This window comes from Apium graveolens, chromosome 9 (genome assembly GCF_009905375.1).
Source record: "Apium graveolens cultivar Ventura chromosome 9, ASM990537v1, whole genome shotgun sequence".
In the NCBI taxonomy this organism is placed as follows: Eukaryota; Viridiplantae; Streptophyta; class Magnoliopsida; order Apiales; family Apiaceae; genus Apium; species Apium graveolens.
The window spans coordinates 157146179-157162522 of NC_133655.1; positions in this window are offsets into that span (position 1 = coordinate 157146179).

Sequence of the window (16344 nt, forward strand, 5' to 3'; positions counted from 1 at the left end):
TTTAGATGATCAAATAAATCCTTAATTTGAGGTAATAGATATTTGTCCTTGATTTGAGCTTCCACTTGTCAACACATAATCTCATACTTCTATCTTTCTTATTAACCAATAATATCGGTGCACCTCATGGGGTACACTAGGTCTAATTGCTCCTTCTTCTAACAATTCTTGAAATTGCTTTTCTAACTCCTTCATCTCAACGGGCGCCATTCTGTACGAGGCCTTGGACAATGGTTTTATTTCAGGTGCTAAGTCGATCGCGAATTTAATTTCTCTATCTGGAGGAAATTTTGGTAACTCTTCTGGAAATATATCTTGAAACTCATTGATTACTATAAAATCTTCAAACTTTGCTGGCTCCTGACTTCTGTTTATCGCATATTCACTATAATGCTCCTATCTTTGCCATGGTAACCTTTTAGTTTGAATTATCATTAAAACTTCCTTGCTTGCCTTTGACCTCTAGCCATCATCACATTCTCAATCTGGCGTCTTCAGAATTATCTTCTTATCATGACAGCCTACTTAGACAGCCGGTCCGATCCTAAAATAACATCAAAATCTCATTTTTCAACAGTATCAAATTAGCATAAACTTATTACCAGAAACGTCAATCTCACAATTACTACACATACTTGGTTATCATATACACGTTCTTGATTTGCTAATCCTTTAGTCATGATCTTATTTAACAATTTAACTTATCAATAAAATCTTGAGAAATAATGATCGAGTTGCTCCTGAATCCACTAATACTTTAACACATAAATAATTCACGGTAAGCATTCCTGCCATCACATTCGTATTCCGAATAACGTCTTTCATCAACGTTTTGTAAACTCTTGCTCCTGGAGGCTTATTCACCATTGGAGTAGAGTAGATCCCATAATTCTTAACGTATCACAGAATGGGGCTGATGATTTATAATCCTTGCCATATGCCCTGGTCTCCCACACTTGGAACAGGTAAATCCAATGGCTGGAACTTTGTCTGCTTGGTCCTTGGTAGATTGATTTTGTTTGGAAAACTTTTGTAAAGAATAGTGCACCAAAACAACTAGAAGGATCCATAATTTAATAAACTTAGAGTTGAAGAGAAAGAAGAAGTAATGATTTGAATAAGAATGAGACACCACATTGATACTTAAGATGGCCAGTCTTTCATACCATATGGCATACAACACATGATTAGGTGGCGTCCCACCCGACTCTTCGTCATTTCGACAAAGTGTCTCACAATAACACTGCTTGTCCCAATCAGAAAGCAAAACTTGAGGGGAAAAATTAAATTTAAAAGGAATGCAATATCCTCCTTATTCTTATCATCGTAAAGAATTTATTAATGAAAGAAGTTCATACATATTCAGGAATCAAAAAGAATATATGCTGTAGTATTGGAGAAAAGAATGATACCATTGGTCACCATCCACATTTCATATATACATCTTCTGAGCTTGGTCGATCAATAGATCCTATTCGATTCATTTAATAACTTCAAAAAGTCCGCTGAAATGTCTGCATAAATTAAGCACTATGATATATTCTTACTTATTAAGTCTTGGGTCTTTAGCGTCGTACCTGCACGTATGATACTTTAACAATTCAATTATAATTGTGCTCTTACTGGATAACCTCAAGTTTCATCTTTGCAACCTAGAATAACCACTAATCATTCAGTATATCGATTCTTTTTTTAATAATGTTCTTCCTTTAAAAGAAGTCTGGAAATCTTCCCAATCTTCTTCGGTCATACTCAGGCTTCTGTGAAATCAATGAATTCTTTGAACTCTGATAGTCCTAGTAATTGGATTAATAGTTGCTATGTATGCTGATTTTGTTGTTAATCTTATCAAACAATATTTGCATTCTTCCGTTAGGAATAATAAAAAATTCTTCGTAATAACGGGTCCACTTGGCCCTCTAATTTAACGATACTAATTTCTGGAACACATATTTTCTAAGTAATTCGGGTCTTATAACAAACAAGAAACTCAAGTAGTAACTTGACAACCAATTTTTAAAACTTATTTTATTCAAAAAAGGCTTTTCGGAATTTTGTTAGGAAAATCTCTTTCAAAAACTTGTTTAAAAAATTTGAAATTCACACATCTGGTCGTCATTACTATATGAATTGGTTGTTGTCCTCCTTAACCATAACAAGGTACCAATTTAAGGAAACAATCATATAAAGGTCCATTCACTTCAATATATCTTCTCTCCTTTATTGGGTCCATTTGCCTTCCTTAATCAATGAAAACTTTAGTTGTCGTTGCATATTATCTTATTCGTAACTTCATTTCAAAGCTTCCATACTGGGAATACTTCCATCATCTTCTTTTCTTTGATATCTTTAAGTACAATAGGTCTATTCTATAAAACAAGTCTGCTGATATCTCATCACATTGCTACTATATATATCACATTCATAATGCCCTTATCTAATACCAAGAAAACTCCCGATCTATATTCTTCTCTTACTCTTTCAAAACTCATCTAGTCCATCCCACAAGCTAATCATGGGTGGCCTATTCACTAGTGGCTCTATTTAACCTGGTAGCAGCTATCCTCTGGATTACATGAATCTTCTTTCTAAACTCCTTCTCACCATTATTAATATCTCTTGTACATACCATTTACTGTAGCTCTCGAATCCATCCTCGTAGATACTGTTGCTCCATAAGACATGTTTTAAACTGAGGGTATAGAACAGGGTGTAGAGTAAACTGAAAAGATATATTCATAATTGAATGTACATTAGGACAAGAATAGGCAGATGGATGTTCTTGAATAGGTGGTCTCACATCAGGGGGTGGTAGAATAACGTAAGATAGCTTGAAGATGTGCAGCTGTTACAACAGGAGGTAATACCGTTAATACTGATGGAAGAACAAGGTGTGGATCAAATCTGGCGAAGATGACGGTCCTCGAACAGAAGGTTCCGAATGATCAAATGATATAGGGAAAATAGGATCTGCCATTGTCGTTATCTGGAAATCACATTGCAAGATGAGAATTTTGAATCGCAACACGAACCGTATCGAAAACCTACTATACAGTTGCACTCAACCTCACGACGTCTTGTCTTTTTATTTCATATTCCTAATCTTAACCCTCTATCCAATCCCGACAATCTAGCCTTGTTTCAGTGACTTATAAACTGTAGCTCTGATACCAACCTATGGCGCCATTGAAACCCGGGTCAGAAGTGTGGGGTCCACAACACACACACAATATATAAACCTGTATATGAAATATTATTTGCATAGACCCTGCTTTACACAACCATGGATCACAACAGCTTAAAGTATGAAAACAAGCCATAACATTAACTTTTATTACATCGCACCAAATCCCAACTGATTTAACTTACAATCGATAATGAAATTTATTCTTACAAGCTTGCACAACTCAACTATAATATAAAGCTTCCGTTGGCTCGATTCAACTCATCCTGAAATCCTAGCTTGCACATTGGACTGGGAAACCTTGCTATCAATCATTTCCTTTTTAACTGTACAATACATAAACAGATTCGCAAGAGTGAGCTAACTAGCTCAGCAAGTCATAATAACAATAACTGAGGATAAACAATGATCAAACAAGATGATTCAAAGGAATCAAGTTTCTTGTTAAACAATCATTAGAATTGGATATTCATTTTAAATTTTAAAAACAAGGTTAGGCTGCTGATCAGTCACGCACTAACCCCGAGTAAGGCACACGGCTCAGCTCTATAAACTAGATCCAAGACACACATTGGCCTAATTCGACCATGAATCTGATCTGACCATGAATCTGGTCCTCACAAAGAAAACTATCCAATTCTAAAATAATCCACTATAATAAACAATATAGTTCAATAAAGCAAGATTGTAACACCCCAAGATCCGGGGTCGGGGACCCGGGTCGTCACGGTCTTTCTTTCCACAATATCACTTAATTTAATTAATAATAAATAACCTCATACTGTGACCCCTCACTAACACACACCACAACCCGTTATAGTCTCAGAGATGAAATTGAAATAAGTACAAGTCTTTGAATCCACAATTTAAAAGTTATTACAACCCAAAATTATTACTTGATAAGTTTACAGTTAATTGCCATTATCTGCCACAAGTTATAATTATACAATATTTGGTTCCCAAAAGTAGAATGCCTGATCTACCTATAGATCTGCCTCTGCAGCTATAGCAGCTAAAACATCAACGGGAAGACGCGGGACGCTTCCCACGCGCTTGCGCTGGGTCTGCTTGAGTCTGGCCATCTTTCCTAACTATTGTTGTGTGATGAAGAAATGAAGCAAGAGTGAGCATTACAGCTCGCAAGATAATATATAGTGTAAACAATAATGCAAGTATCTAAATGGATAACTTACTAGAATCCTTTATCAAGTGTAAGGTAATTACTTACTGGATATAATCTTAAAGGAAGATGAATTTACCAATTACTTCACTATACTTATACCATTTTTAGAAATCTACTTGAACTACCACTGTTCAAAGTATAATAAGTTTCAAAAGTTCGTCCCATAGATGAGACCATAAGTTAAGACTTGAATAGATTCAATCTTTGAATTAATTTTTAAAGGAAATGAAGTTATAAGATACTTCATTCAATGGAAACACCATTAATTGTTTGACCCTTGTCAATGCTTCGACAATCACCCATTCGTAGCCTTTCGATCGAAATGCTCTGGGTAGTGTTGCATAAATATCCAACTGGATGATGAACTCATTACGGGAGTTTGTCATGCCAGGAAGACCACTTACGATGATAAGTCGCAGTAGTGCAACCCCACCATTTTCTACATGTAGAGGAGAACCTGTCGGATTTACTTGTCAACTGAACACTGGACTCCTAAGGAATGGACCGTCTTAGCGGAACTTTCGGACCATTTGGGCCAATATAATAAGGCTGGGCCGGCGCCACTCGACCACTTACGCCACTCCTAGTTCAGATGAAATCCATGACTCTGAAACGTAAAGCTCGTCCCCATTTTCCCCAAGTAGAAACTTGTTGATACGGTTCCACCAAGAAGTCGTATCTAGTTGGAAAGGAAAACTCACCGATATTTCCCAGGCGATGCCTGTTAATGGATTAACTTGTTCCATGAACTTTACTTCCCGAGTGTTGGGTAAGTAATCAAAAACTCTTTTATCAGAATAGCAACCTTGTTGCGAATATAAATTACACCACAGAGCCGGATCCCTCAGGTTTTGAGTGAGTATTTAAATCCCCTTCGAAAGGAGGATCTTAAATATAAAAATGAGTTTTGGGATCCGCCCTAACCTTTAAAATCATTTTGAAGACTCGAAAACATTTTTAAGAATGTTTGGAGTGATGCTGATTTAATAAAATAAATCACTCCCAATATATTAGAAAATATCTGAATATTATTATTTAAATAATATTCCCATAAAGAATAATCTTTATAAAAAAAATTGAAGTAGAAGTTTTAAAACTTATACTTGAAATGAAGTTTAAATAACCAAAGATATACTTATACGAAAGTACTATCTTTATTTAAATAATCAAAAGTGAGTTTGATTATCGACACCTTATTCTTTAATAAAATAAAGAATAATAATTAGTAAATAATCGGAGTCATAAGTCCTCGAATGAATATTCAAATAATAATATTCATTAAATAAAATAAACGGAGTCATATGTCCTCGAATGAATATTCAAAATAATATTCATTAATAAATTAAACAGAGTCATATGTCCTCAAATGAATATTCAAAATAATATTCATTAATAAAATAAAGTTATCGAATAAACCTTATTCGATTCATAGTTTTGAAAACTACATATATATATATATATATATAAATATATATAATATACTCGGGAACATCGACTCCCGGTTTTAGAAAATGTTCACCTTTGGGTCCCCTATACTAAGGGTATACGCAATTACTGCTTATCTCTAGCATATGTATTATGCAACTAATAAGCATTTGAATCAACAGATATATATCAAGATTACGAAACAGATATGCATATATACCATATCACATGCTCCAATATATCGCAAGATTTTCTAATTAACCACCATGCATCTATCACAAGATAATGCATATACATATGTATACATCACAAGAACAGTATAATGGGTAGAAAACTTGCCTGAGCGACTGGGGGTGATAAATGGCTTGGGACGAGTCTGGTAACCTATAAACAACATATAAGTTGGAATTAAACCAAATTCGCTTATGAATCTATACTTTAACCAATTAGACCCTAACGTTCACTTTTGCGCTTAACGATTCACTTAAGTCGCTCGAGTACCCTCGACTCCACCATTTTTCATAAATTAACCATTAAGGGTTTTAAGGCGATTCTTTCGCGAGTGCCTTATCAACTGCATAATACACTTCACATAAATGTTTCATACTCCAATTAGTCCTTTAAGGTCTTTAACCTATGTTTCAAAGTAAGGCGAGTGGTAATGGTTCGTTCGCGAAACGCCGTTACTTAAAACGGTCGTTTCTCCTAAACCGTATATCGGATTCAAACGAACCACATATCAAAACGAAGTTCGTAACATGAACTATCTAATCATGGCAATGGTCAAAACCTAACAGTGGGTTCTCAGGTCCTGATGTTAAGAACAAAAACAGTCTAAAGTAAATCGGACATTACGACGGCTATGTTTACGCGATTACCAATTTTTATTCTACTCCAAATCAACCACAAACCTACCACAATTCAACCATACAACCAAACTCTATCCATACATCACTACAACAGCCCCAACACCTCAATTTTTCCAATTTATATTAATCTCAAACATGAACTAAAACTATTCTTAAGTTCCTTAACTAATAACCAAGATTTACAACTCCAAAAATATCACAAAACCAACTAATCTCTACATATTCAAACACCATGCTTCTCATGAACTATACTACTCATAATAAGCTCTTAATATTCAATAACAAAACTAGGTTAAGAGATTATACCTTCCTTGTGAGTAGGAGTAACTAATTAGCTTGTAATCACCCTTGAAAGTCCTTACCCAAGCTTAATCTAAACAAAAACTCAAGAACAAAATTTTAAGTTCTTGAAAAACACTATTCACCCTCTTCTTCCATGAATTTTAGGAAGAGATTTTGAAGGAATTTGAAGCTTAAACTTATAGGATAGCTATATCTATGTATAAGGAGTCTTAGATAATTACCTCACTAATTAATGAAGCTTGGAACTTGGATTTTGTTTTTTTTTCTTCTTGAAATATGAAAAGAGCCGAGAGCTTTCTTGAAGAAAAGAAGTCAACTTTGTGTTTTTGTGATTTTGTGATTTGTTTTGCTTGGTTGCTTGCTTTTGTTTTTGATTTATTACTTTTAATCATGGTGAATTTTGTGTGGTTCTTAATCAACCAACAACACACTTCTCTTTGGTCATGCTTAGGTCATCATGTTATGTCATCCTCCCACACTTATCCTCTTTTTATTGGTTTGATGACATCATCCTCACTAACCTCTTTGATTAGCTTCTAATTACTTGGCTAATGACCGCTGATCTGTTATACGGTTCGCTTAACTTTCGTTTTCATTTATCGTTTGAGGGATCATACCCGGGATCTTATTACTTGGGTTTCCTTAACCTTTCTCAATACATTATATTCCTTTTATGATCCTCTCTTATAATCCTTGAATTTAAATCATTTTTATCATGTTACCTTATACTCAATTCTTTCGGTATCTGGTGGATTTTCGGGAAAAATCAAAGTGTTTGAATTTGGATTCTGACGATCTTTACATACACTTATATATCATATAGAGTGCTAATAAGATCTCAAAATAACAATAAAAGAACCCCTACATAGTGTGGCATGAAAAGTTTTCTTATTCAGCAATATCAGCAAAAACACTATTCATAAGGGTTACAAAAAAAAAGTTCAAAATTTTGGGGTTATTACAGTCTCCCCTCCTTAAAAGGATTCCGTCCCGGAATCAAATAGAAAACAAATGGGGTTACTTTTCTAGCATTGCGCTCTCTAGTTCCCAAGTTGATTCTTCCACATTATGATTCTGCCATAGCACTCTGACTAGCTTGATTACTTTGTTCCGAAGCACCTACTACTTCTTATCCATAATTTTTACTGGTCTTTCCACGTAAATCAGATCTGGTTGCATATCCACCTGCTCGTACTCTACTATGTGCCTGGCATCCCGATGATACTTCCTTAGCATTGACACATGGAACACATTATGAACTTGTTGTAGGTTCGGGGGTAAGGCTAGCTCATAAGCCAACTTCCCAATCCGTCTTAGTATCTCAAAAGGTCCAATGTATCTTAGGCTTAGTTTCCCTTTCTTTCCGAACCTCATTAATCCCTTCTAAGGGGATACTTTTAGTAGTACTAAGTCCCCTACTTCATACTCCTTGTCCTTTCGGGCCAGGTCTGCATATTTCTTCTGTCTATCTTGGGATGCTACTAGCCGTCCTCTGATAAGATCCACTATGTCTTTGGTCCTTTGGACCACTTCGGGTCCGAGCATCTTCCGCTCTCCTACTTCATCCCAGTATAAGGGAGATCGACACCTTCTTCCGTACAGGGCCTCATAAGGCGGCATTCCGATACTAGCATGAAAACTATTGTCATAAGAAAACTCGATCAACGGCAATTGATCATCCCAACTTCCTTTAAAGTCTATTGCGTAGACTCTCAATGTAATAACCCCAATTTTTGGAATTTTTGAAACACGGATAAATAGTAACTTTTGCTGATGATGCTGATTAAGGAAAATTATCAGATCACGCTACATAGGAGTACTTTTATGGAAATTTTAAGATCGTATTAGTATTCCATAAAGTAAATGAGTGTATGTAAAGGTCGTTAGAATTCGAATCCGGACACTTTGATTTTTCCCGAAAATCCACCAGATACCGAAAGAAATGAGTATAAGGTAACATGATTAAAAGGATTTAAATTCAAGGATTATAAGAGAGGATCATAAAAGGAATATAAATATTGAGAAAGGTTTAGGGGAACCCAAGTAATAAGATCCCAGATATGATCCCTCAAATGACGAACGAGAACGAAAGTTAAGCGAACCGTAAAACAAATAAGCAATCAAGAGGCAAGCTTGTACAAGAAGCCAAGGATTGTGACATCATCAAACCACAAGGAAAGGACATGTGTTAAAAAGGTGACACAAGCATGGTGACATAAGCATGACAAAAAGAAGTGTGTTGTTGGTTGATTCTTGGCCATGCAAAAGTTACCATGGTAAAAGATCAAAATTTGCCAAGCCAAAAAGGAAATCAACCAAGCAAAATATCATAACACAAAATTAAAAATTTGACTTTGCTCCCATGAAGAGAAGCTCTCGGCCAAAACAAACCCAGCAACTTGAAATTGTCATATCTCCTTCAATACTCACTCAACTGTTGTGTTCTATAGCTCGTTGGAAAGGTATTGAGATGGCCTACAACTCTTGTTCACAAGGATCTTCCAAAAAAGCATGGTAAGACCCTCATTTTTACAGTTCTTTTAATCATACTTTTAGAAATTTCAAAGCCTAACTTTGTGTTCTTGATTTTTTTGGAAAAATCAAGCTTGTAGGAGGCTCCCTAAGGCTTCCTAGAAACTTAACACCTACCAAGGAAGGTATAAACTTCAAACCATAGCCTTTAATTTTACTATTAGTGAGTTTGATGGTTGGTTTTCAAAATGAGAAGCATGATCTTTGATTATTAGTAGTTTGATTTGAAATTGGAATGATTTGGTGAATGAATCTTGTTATAGTTAATAGAACTTGATTGTGGTTGGTTGAGATGAAGAATCTGGAGAATAAGGACGGGTATAGTATTATGTAGTTGAGGTTTTGATGTGTTAATAATTGTGGGTTGTTTGGTGAGGTTTTGGTGTCGTGAGAAACTTGGAAAACTTGTAAATATAGCCGTCGTAATGCCCGTTTTCCTTAGACTGTTGTACATGAATATCAGACCAGATAACTCACTGACCAATATTTAAATTTGCCATTTTTAGCTAGATCATGTCTTAAGCTTCGTTTTGGTATGTGGTTTGCTTAGATCTGATTTACAGTTTAGGAGAAACGACCGTTTTAAGTAACGGCGTTTGACGAACGAACCTTTACCCCTCACTTTACTTTGAGACCTTGGTTAAGGCCCTTAAATGACTAATTGGAGTATGAAACAATTATGTAAAGTGGATTAGGCAGTTGGTAGAGTACTCGCGAAAGAATCGCCTTAAAATTCTTAATGGTTAATTTATTAAAAATGGTGGAGCCGAGGGTACTCGAACGACTTATGTGATTCGTTAAGCGTAGGAGTGACCATAAGCGAACGTTAGGGTTCAATTGGTTAAAGTCTAGTTTCTTAAGCGACCGGGGTTTAATTCTGACTTATGTTGTTGTTCATAGGTTATCGAACCCACTCTAAGCTTAAGTCTATCCGGGAACACTCAGGCAAGTTTTCTACCTGTTATACTATTGTTGTGATGTATACATATGTATATGCATTATCTTGTGATAGATGCATGGTGGTTAATTAGCAAATCTTGCGATATATTGGAGCATGTGATATGGTATATCTGCATGTCTGTTTCGTAATGTTGATATATATTGTTGATTCAATTGCTTATAAGTTGCATAATACCTATGCTAGAGATAAGCAGTAGTTGCGTATACCCTTAGTATAGGGGACCCAAAGGTGAACATTTTCTAAAACTGGGAGTCGATGTTCCCGAATATATATTATATATATATAGATATAGTTTTCAAAACTATGAATCGAATAAGGTTTATTCGATAACTTTATTTTATTAATAAATATTATTTTGAATATTCATTCGAGGGCTTATGACTCCGTCTATTTTATTAATGAATATTATTTTGAATATTCATTCGAGGACATATGACTCTGTTTATTTTATTTAATGAATATTATTATTTGAATGTTCATTCGAGGACTTATGACTCCGATTATTTAATAATTATTATTCTTTATTTTATTAAAGAATAATGTGTCGATAATCAAACTCACTTTTGATTATTCAAATAAAGATCCTACTTTCGTATAAGTATATTTTTGATTATTCAATATTCATTTCAATTATGAGTTTTAAAACTCCTACCTCGATTATTTTTATAAGGATCACCCTTATGGGAATATTATTTAAATAATAATATTCAGATATTTTCTAATATATCGGGACTGATTTATTTTACTAAATCAGCATTACTCCAAACATTCTTAAAAATGTTTTCGAGTCTTCAAAATGATTTTTAAAGGTTAGGGCGGGTCCCAAAACTCATTTTTTTATATTTAAGATCTTCCTTTCGAAGGGGATTTAAATACTCGCTCAAAAGCTGAGGGATCCGGCTCTGTGGTATATTTTATATTTGCAACAAGGTTGTTGTTTTCATAAAAGAGTTTTTGATTACTTACCCAACACTCGGGAAGTAAAATTCTTGGAACAAGTTAATCCATTAACAGGCACCGCCTGGGAAATATCGGTGAGTTTTCCTTTCCAACTAGATACGACTTCTTGGTGGAGCCGTATCAATAAGTTTCTACTTGGGGAAAGGGGGGACAAGCTTTACGTTTTAGAGTCATGGATTTCATCTGAACTAGGAGTGGCGTAAGTGGTCGAGTGGCGCCGGCCCAGCCTTATTATATTAGCCCAAATGGCCTGGAAGTTCCGTTAAGACGGTCCATTCCTTAGGAGTCCAGTGTTCGGTTGACAAGTAAATCCGACAGGTTCTCCTCTACATGTAGAAAATGGTGGGGTTGCACTACTGTGACTGATCATCGTGAGTGGTCTTCCTGGCGCGGCAAACTCCCGTAATGAGTTCATCATCCAATTGGATATTTCTGCAACACTACCCAGAGCACTTCGATAGAAAGGCTACGGCTGGGCGATTGTTGAGTGTTGGCAGGGTTGAGTTTTTAAAATGATGTTTTCGTCAAATGAAGTATCTCATAACTTTATTTCATTTTGATGATATTTCAAAGATTGATTCTATACAAGTTTTGTCTTGTAGCTTAATCTATGGGATGAACTATTTATACATTGAACGGTGGTAGTTCAAGTAGTATTCGGAAAAGATATAAGTATATTGGAGTATCTTGTAACTTCATCTTTTGAACTTATATCTAGTAAATGATTATCTTGTGCATGTCAAAGATTTTCAGAAAAACGTTGAGACAAGGTTAGATATATGAGATCACCTTGCAACGATATTTTTATACATTTATAAACTGGAACTCTGTATATATTATACATGTCAGAGGATTTCAAAGATTGTGAAAAGTATATAGGTATATATATACTGAATATTTTGCGACTTGGTCGCGTTAAGATATCAACTTGGTTCATTTCTTCTTGACCAAGACTTTTATGAGTACTATGAGAATGCTCATATATTGTTAATTATTATACATATTATTTTGGTGGGCTTGTTGCTCACCCTTTCTTTCTTCTTTCATCACACAACAACAGACATACAAGATGAACAGGACCAAGCTCTCAATTTGCGAGTGGATAGGAAATGTTCCGCAGTTTCCTATAGGCGTTGATGTCGCTGTAGCTGAGGTAGGAACTATCAATAGGCTAGGCTTTCAACTTTTGATGTACCAGACTTATGTATCTTTATGAATTGTAATAATGGCAAAGAAATGTAAATTTATTCAGAAACCCTTTTAAGGTGTAACGGTTTATAATTGTGGAATAAAATGACTTGTGTTATCTTTGATATTCATCTCTGAGACTATAACTTGTGGTGTGTGTGTGTATTTTGGGGTCACAGTACTCAGTAGTTGGTTGACTGTTAAGATTAAGTATTGATAAAGGAAATGGAACTCGTGACAACCCGAATCCCCGACCCCGGATTTGGGGGTGTTACAGAAATGGTATCAGAGCCAAGCGTTATAAACCTCAGAGATGATGTGGCGTTAAGATAATAAGTTCACTAATATAATAAGAACTCTTGCAAAGTTCATAGTCGGGCTACATAACGTAGTACTGACAGTTAAAACCCTTATGGGAACCCTTATAAATATCGTGATAGAAGCGTAGTTCATTATCGTATATGGTAGTGGGACTCCGAACCCTAAGGTTGAGGAGCAACGACGCGATGATGTTTTTATTACTTATTGGAGATCAGATTGTGGATCTGATAGAGCGTCCTAATGAGGGACCGGATGATGTTCATATTGAGGATGTAGCGGTTGAGGATGTTGTCCTAGAAGGGATTGTTATTGAGGAGGATCCCCCGGGGGATCCTGATAAGAATGAATAAAGGACCACTGAGGAATTGATAACCATGGTTAGGGAAACTACCAGAGGTAGGATTGGTCGGTCACTACCTGAGGTTTGTTCAAGTTCGTAAAGATAGTAGCCCCTTTAACGCGGCTTACTCATAAGACTGAGAAGTTCGAATGGACAGAGAAATGCGAGAACATCTTTTAAAAACTGAAGCAAAGGTTGGTGACGGCTCCTATGTTGGCATTTCCGGATGGAAAAGGAATTTTTTTGATTTGTAGTGACGCTTCGCATAAGGAATTAGGGTGCTTCTTATACAGCACAATAAGGTAATCGCGTACGTGTCAAGATAATTAAGGGAATATAAAATTCGATATCCCCACCCATGAGCTTGGGCTCGTGGCAATAGTTTTTCCCTAAAGATTGGAGGCACTACTTGTATGGAGAGAAGTGCGAGATGTACATAATCCATAAGTGCTCTAGTACATTTTCACGCAGGAAGAGCTCAACATGCGCTAGAGGAGGTGGTTAGAGCTAATCAAGGATTACGATTATGAGATTCTTAGTATAAAAGCCAAAATGGTGGCTAATGCCCTTAGTATAAAAGAGAGACTCAAGATGAAAATGTCTTTGGGAGAGTTGATAAGAGATTTTGAGAAAATGGAGATAGAAGTGAAGGTAAACGGAGCCGTAACTGAAAAGCTGTTTGAGATTGCAATACAGCCCGAATTATTGGAGAAGATCATATTGTGCCAAGAAAAAGTGATGAATAGAGGCAGAGAACCAATGACCGGAGAAGAGATTAATACCTAGAAAGATGATGAGGGAATAATGAGGTATCCCTATAGAATTTGGGTTCCAAATGTTCAAGAGCTTAAGGACTGGATCTTAGATGAAAGTCATAGTTCGGGGAATAAGATTTAGGGCAAACCCTGAATGTGATAGTCAGGGAGGACGCCATCAAGATAGAAGGAACCCATAACTTAATAAAGTGGAAAATGAGGATTTAAAACATGTAGGATGACCCCGATTATGGGGAGGATGAGAAAACATTTCATACGGAGAAAACAGAAGTTGAGCAAGATAGGGAGAACCAAGACGGTACTCCTATGGGGCAATTCATGGACCTGCCTAAACAAAACTTATACTATTATTCCCAACCACCACCCTGAGGAGACAGTGCGGTGGGAAATTCTTTCAGGACCTTTAAGTCGCTAAGCTCTCAGAGTTCCAAGGAACAAGCGAACCCAGTAGAGGCGAGAGCCTGGCTAAAGGAAATATATGAATCATTTGAGATTCTAAATGATGGATGAATCACAAAAGACTGTTTTTGTCACTTACCCTTCTAAGAGAGAGGCCACCCGCTGGTGAAAGACCAAGAAAGGCACGGAGCCAGAGGTTAGAATAAACTGATTAAAGTTCAGTCAATTGTTTTCGGGAAAGTAATTCCCAAGGTTATGGAGATAGTGTAAAAGCTTTAGAGCCAGAACAAAGGCGGACGAGTATGATGAATTATGAAGCTAAGTTGTAAAAGTTGTCAAGATTCGTTCTGATGACAAGAATCCCAGAACGACGTGATATTTGAAGTCAATGAGTAGTGGGTTTATGAAATGATTGTAATAGAAAAGAAAATAAAAAAAAAGAAACTGAAGTGGAAAGGAAAATAAAGACAATAGAGTTTGAGGAATGATAAGGGAGTTGGGTATGAGGAAACCCTAAAGACTCGTAGCAATAGAAATAGAAAAGTATGTAATCGTCAGGATGAGGGTGATTCACCATGAGTTAAAGTTGATGGTTGAAGGCATAAGAGATACATATAGTTTATCCCCTGTAAGTTGGGAGGAGTCGAGGAAACCTTGAGATAGTTTGAAGGATAAATAATGAGACGCGGATAGACTGAGGAGACAAGAAAGTAAGAAATTAGTAAAATTGAATGAAGGAAGTGACCTTCAAGAATATGAAATGTAAGACCGGGGCATGATACCCAGAAAGGGAGACACCAGGTATGAAAGATATCCCAACATTGAGATGATTGTTGAGATAAATAACAAAAGTAAATGAGGAATTATTAAGAAGAACTTCACGTTGAACATGACCAATATCTTCCAGAACATCCCTGTTGTCATTACCAAATTAGGAAGGAAAAACGGGTAACCATTGTTATCTTTTGAAGGCCATAAGGGTTGACCTCAGTTTGAATAAGGATGCTATTGTGAAATTGGTATAGACTATCGAGGTGGGAATGATTGAATAAGATAATCTATCAAAGATATATGACTTGATTTATCCATGGAAGGATGCAAGTACCTTTTTAAAGGTGGAATTAAGGATATAACTTCGATAACTTAAGATGAACCCTAGGGGAATGCATAAAGGTTGGCATTTCTCCCTTAATAGGGACAATATGAGTTTTGACAGTATGAATTAGAAAGGATTAAGGTAACAACAACCTTTAAGGATCAGTGGAGAAATTTTTCAGAAGTGTATAAACAGTGGTTCTAGTATTAGTAAATGATATTTTAATATGCCTGTATCTAGGGAATACAGGAGGAACAATTTAAGGATAACCTTAGAGGTTTTATAAGGAGAAAGGTAATATTCGAAGTTCTCAAGAATAGAAATTTGATAAAGGAAAAATGGCGTAATTATAATAATGCCAGGTGGGCACGTGTTAAACCATAAGAAGTATAGATTGAACCAATGAAGGTCAGAATTGTTAAAGCAAGAAAGGCCCAAGATAAAAGACGTCCTAAGTATGATCGAGAGTCAGCCATGATAATGTTTACATTTAAAGACTAAGGCAGTGACTTATGGAAAAATGGTGATTTTTTTTATCACAAGGACTTAAGAAAAGCATTTTCACATAAGCAGTGATTTGAAATGAGGTAGAAAAATTTAGTGAAGGTGGTTAAAATGACATTGATTGTAAGGAAATATTACTATCAGGAAAGGCCAAAGAAGTGGCCGACACTTTAAGTGTAAGAAGACAATTATCGGCGCTCGTGCCAGAGGAATACGGTGATAATGGTTAAAGCCATGAAGATTGTATTATGGTTTGAAAGATTGACATTCCTTCTGATGATTGTGCGATACTCAACCGTGATA